Raw genomic sequence first — 5312 nt, forward strand, 5'->3', positions numbered from 1 at the left:
ACGGATACGTACGTAACTCTGCCTGGCTTTTTGGCGTTATGCAATCTGGCAACTATTCACACGCGCTCTCTCTGTGATCTGAAACACAGACATACAGTACTGTTCAATCTGGAGTTCAGCGATCTCTGTTTGAGGTGTTCTGCTTCAGTGAAAGTGTTATTCAGCAGTCTGTGTTCTGTCAGGGATCTCCACTGTATTGTTTGCTGATTGTAACGTTACTTACGCAACCTCTGTGCAGCAATAAGTATTTTTGCCGTTGTTTTGAAAGAGAAACATTAATGCAATTTGGAATTATTGTAATTACTATTAGGAATTTCTCTGTTATAACATTTGAGAGTAGGTTTTTGTTACAGCAGTTTTCATAACATAGACAGTGCGAGTGTATATCTGAAGTCTTTGGTGTTTATTTAGCTTCTAATTGATATCCAGTTATAAATCTGTACACTAGATGAGGTTAAATAAACCATGCATACGAGTCGATATTCTATTGATTTCTGCTTACTTGCGAAAGAGCAACTTCTGATGAAATGTAAAAATAAATTTCTCATTGCAATTAAAATTGAGCAAAATAATATATTTCTTTCATCATTTTAACCATTATAGAGTAAGATGAAAATATGAAGAAAATGTGTAAATTCTCAGAAATGTAGTCGACTACAACGTAACTAAAACTAAAACAGGACAAGTTGACTAAATATGATAAAAACTAAAAGTTACATTTGACACAGGACTAAATTAAAAATAGCTGACAAAATTAACACTACTCTCACCTCGGGTACAAATGACAGAGATCTCAATCAGTACATGAACGACAGGCGTCCTGTAACTCAAACGTCATGTAGAAAACGAATTCCCTGCACACATATCATGCAAACGCAACTGCTCGTCTTCTTCCGGCGGGGGCTCGTCCGGGTTTGCGTATCTGCTTGCGCATATTGGACCACATGGTGCGTGTAGAAGGTCCCCACAACCAGAGATATATCATCACTCACCCTGTTCCTGTGGAATCAAACACAGCAAAACTGATTTTTATAACCGTTTGTGTGCTTGTTCGCATTTAGAGGTTGAAATTTCAGGCACTAACCTCGATCGGGAGATCACAGATCTGAGAAACAAAGAGCAACAGATCATTTTAAAGAAATGTAAGTCTGGGAAAGCCATTCTGAAACATTATAGACAAAAGCTGGCATAAACTTGGCCATATTGGAGTTTAAAGGTACAGTTGACCCCAGAAATGAAAATGAGCCATCCAAGATCAGGATGAGTTTGTTTCTTCATCAGGTTTGTAGAAATGTAGCATTGCATCAGTGTCTCAGCAATGGATGCTCTGCAGTGAATGGGTGCCGTCAGAATGAGAGTCCAAACAGCTGATAAAAACATCACAATAATCCACACCACTCCAATCCATCAGTTAATATCTTGAGAAGACAAAAGCTGCATGTTTGTAAGAAACAAATCCATCATCAAGGTGTTTTTAATCACTGCTTCTGACCAAAATAATCCATAACAACGCTTCCTCCAGTGAAAAAGTGCATCTCCTGCTGTCTCTCACATCAAAATCCAGCCACATATTTGTTTAAAGCTCTTCTGGATGGCCTGAGAGTGAGTGATTTTTCAGCTCACTTGTGGGTTAACTGTTCCTTTAAGGGCTCCTCTAAGAAAAATAGCCATTATATCAGAGCATATAAGCCTTTGTATGACATACTTGCACTAAACATCAACAAAAAGCCCTCAAGCTGAAGATTCCTTAAAAAGATGAAGATCTTTCCAACCACGGTGGAAAGACTTACCTTCCATGGAAAAGTTTATTTTCGCCAACATGGCATTCATAGATGTCTTGTATTCCAGATAATCACTGAAACAAAATACAGAGAGAGAGAGAAATAATTACAGACAGATTAATTATATAACAAGTCCTAACAAATTCTGCGGTAAACAATCAGTCCTGTCGGTTTCAGCGGTGACTCTTATGCAAACGAGCAGATACAAGCTGAATGAGAACATGATGTTTCTTGCACTTTTCAATTGTGTAAAAACAGTGCACTGCCGAAATGAGAAAATAATGTGTGTTAGCTTTCCTCAACAACTGCCCTGCATGTTTATGACAAAACACACGTAACGATGGGTTAGATGCTTTACGGTGTTTGGTCGACTGTTCGGCCAGTTGGCTCTCCACAAGAGCGCATCGGTCACGCTTGAGCAATATTCCTACGCTCTGCCTTCAAGCAGCTAGGATTAGAATAACTGGCTAATGATGTGAATTACAAAATTATGAGGTGCTGAACATTAAATGACTGCACAGTTTTTCCAGACCAATCTCAAACAAGCATTTGAAAAGCTTTACCTATTTGCCTGTGTCACATAACAATATATTTTGGGTGAATTTAAAGTTTTTTCATCTAATATTAATATTTTATTTTATGTCAGCTTGAATTCAATGAACAAAAACGTTTTTGATAGGTTTTAGTTTTATCTAACAATAATAACCGTGCTGTAGATCTGGAAAACAGAGTGTGACTCCACTGACCTGTTTTTATCCATATATTTTACATGACTGATCTTCTTAGCCTGCACATATTTTCTGATATTCATCATGTTCAGTGATGATACCCACTCGTGCGTGTCTCCAGGCCTTCTGCATTCAGAGGCAGAGCACACTGTCCCAATCAGGAGCGAGAGCACATGCATGACTGATGGAAATGATGGACGCATGACTTAGCATTGCTGAAATCTCATTTTCACTGCCCGTCTAACATACTCATGTTTAAAGCAGAATGAAGAAAGACTGAGGCTGGCACTGATTGCTCTGGTCTAAGCACATCTGGTTTTCGGAGGCATCTGATCTAACGGAGGGTGATCCCTGTAACCTGTTCACAGATGTTTCCTATCACAAGTAAGTGGTGTAATACTGCACCTGAACATTATTTCATTCTAGTCTTCAATTGTGTTTATGTTAACATCCTTACTACACTGAAAAAACGGTGTAGGATTTACTTTGAAACAATTTTCCCCCAGAAATAGCATTTACAAATGTTGTTGTGAATTTTTAGATATATTGACTTTGTTCATACATTCTTTGTTAAGCTCACGGGCAGCATTAAAACTGCATGGAAAGACTGTAGTGGGAACTCACCCTGCGATAAAAGTTGATCTAGTTCACATATTTACACATGTTGGCGGGGACTTAACGGTTTAAAAAGCTGTTGTTCAGCATTAGCTTATTAGGTTTACATTGACATTTTATGAATTAAATGCTTACATTATTTGTAATCTGTCTCTAAATGTTTGCAACTCAGGGGATACATCGCCCTTTTAGGGATATAAATAAAAAATAAAATATATATAAAGACTCTTGAGATTATGTGAAATCTTTTTGTAATCTTGACAAAACACATATCGTTGGAAAGGTCTGATAGTCAAGATTACATATTTGGTGACTGTTTTGTAATAGAAGTGATATTGTGACAGAATACAGCATCAAAAAAATTAAATAGAGTTTGGGTGTCACCCAGTGGTTATTTATGGTATAGCGCCCAAACAAAATCTCAAAGGAACCACAATTTTTGTGATATCAACTTCAAATTTGGAACATAACTTGGTTAGACATATGGCTTTGATTTTATAGCAACTTTAGAGTGCAACATATTTTTTTATAAAATATTTATTTTATATAAAATAAAAAATATATATACTTTATATACTTTTTTTTTTTTTAAATGCTTTCACTTCAGCAATTATCTTCTATGTGTCGTCTTTAAAAAGAGACCAACCTTAGGTCTGTATTCCAAAGTGTTTAGGAATTACAACCATTTGTTTAAAATGATGTAACAAGCATTGATAAACAAGTTTTCAGTGAATTTATAACCCCAAAGTGGCAACGTATCCTAGGGGATACAAACATTAAAATCAAAAATAAGAATCAAGTTTTGAATAAAATCATGAAATTGTATTATTTGAGTCCCAATGAGATGGATTTTCTGATGTCTCTTTATGGTCTTGCCCTTTAAAGGGTTAAGTTGCTTCAGTCCAGTATGTTGAAATAATATACTAGATGTTCATCTTGAAATATTACTAACAATATTAGTTATTCTAATGTTTAATTTATAAAAATCATTAAAGATTTCACAACAAAAAGACAAGTGTACCATGACCTGAGAAGGGACTTTTGTACAATTATACTAAAACACATTTTACTTGCTAAAAAAGTATAAACTATCAACGGGGTTTTCAACAAAGTATTGATCATGTTGATAATTTTCGAATATTATACAGTAGGCATTATTATATAAGATGGAAAATAGCAATAAATTAATTTTCTGATGTCTCTTTGTAGTCTTGCCCTTTAAAGGGTTAAAGGAGTCATGAACTGAGAAATCTAATTTCCTTGATCTTTTGACATATAACAGTTCATTTTACTATAAAAACATTCTGTAAGTTTCAGAACTCGAAACCTTCTTGTTAGTTTAAAAACAGCTTTTATTGAAACCAAGCTCAGAAAACGACTCGTTGTGGAATGTGCCACTTTATGATGTAATAGTGTGGCTAAGCCCCGCCTCCACAGGAGAAGATCAACGCCTGCTTCTACATCACTGCCTCTTTAGCCCCGCCCACTGAGATGCGCTTATAGTAGAGGAGAGACGCAAACACAGGATTACTCCGTCAACAGAAGCTTAAAGGATTACAAGATGCTGTGTAGTCTTGAGTTGTGAAAAAACTGTCCTAACACCGAATCTACATGAGACATGAGTGTTGTTGCATTGCGTTGCGAATCCATTTGTCTTTCATGTCAGAAGTGGCGTGAGCACCTGGAGTATGTCAGAAATAGAGCGGGACATCAGTTTACTGTCAGGGATCTGTCGTGTCAATCCGTGCCAGAATCGCCGATTATAATGGGTTCTGTTGTCTTTAGTCGCGTCGCGCCACTCGCGTCCAATGTAGACAAAAAAAGAGCTCCAGATTGCATCAGTGAAACATCATTTGTTTGTTTGCTTTCATTTACTGTGGATTCCTTTTTAAACAAGGCAGTTCGACGCAGGCTTTTCAGAGAGCTTAAACGTAAAGAGGATGCAGTGCTGAATCGGACGATATTCGTTCCAATGTAGCAACACAGAAGTGTGAGTAAACGTGCTTTTAACACGATTGCATTGCGTGTTCCAGACAGTTTGATATATAGAGTATTTACACATTTTTAACCCAGATGACCCATGCTGTTTTCAGAGTACGTCACAGCAGTGTCTATCTGTTATTGTAATAAGCGAAACTGTTAGCCAATAGCTATGTTTCCATCCACCTATTTTTATGCGCATTTTGGA

General features: G+C 36.7%; 1 long non-coding RNA gene across 1 annotated transcript; it reads right to left on the bottom strand.

The window, feature by feature from the left end:
* Window positions 1-931: 931 nt before the first annotated feature.
* LOC107688079 (uncharacterized) lies at window positions 932-1859 on the bottom strand. Its single transcript, XR_001634195.1, has 3 exons — window positions 1791-1859; window positions 1085-1105; window positions 932-999 (listed from the first exon to the last, which is right to left on the bottom strand). It is a non-coding gene; the product is annotated as an uncharacterized LOC107688079 (long non-coding RNA).
* Window positions 1860-5312: the final 3453 nt, after the last annotated feature.

The sequence above is a fragment of the Sinocyclocheilus anshuiensis genome, unplaced genomic scaffold (genome assembly GCF_001515605.1).
Source record: "Sinocyclocheilus anshuiensis isolate Anshui unplaced genomic scaffold, SAMN03320099.WGS_v1.1 scaffold757, whole genome shotgun sequence".
Taxonomy (NCBI): Eukaryota; Metazoa; Chordata; class Actinopteri; order Cypriniformes; family Cyprinidae; genus Sinocyclocheilus; species Sinocyclocheilus anshuiensis.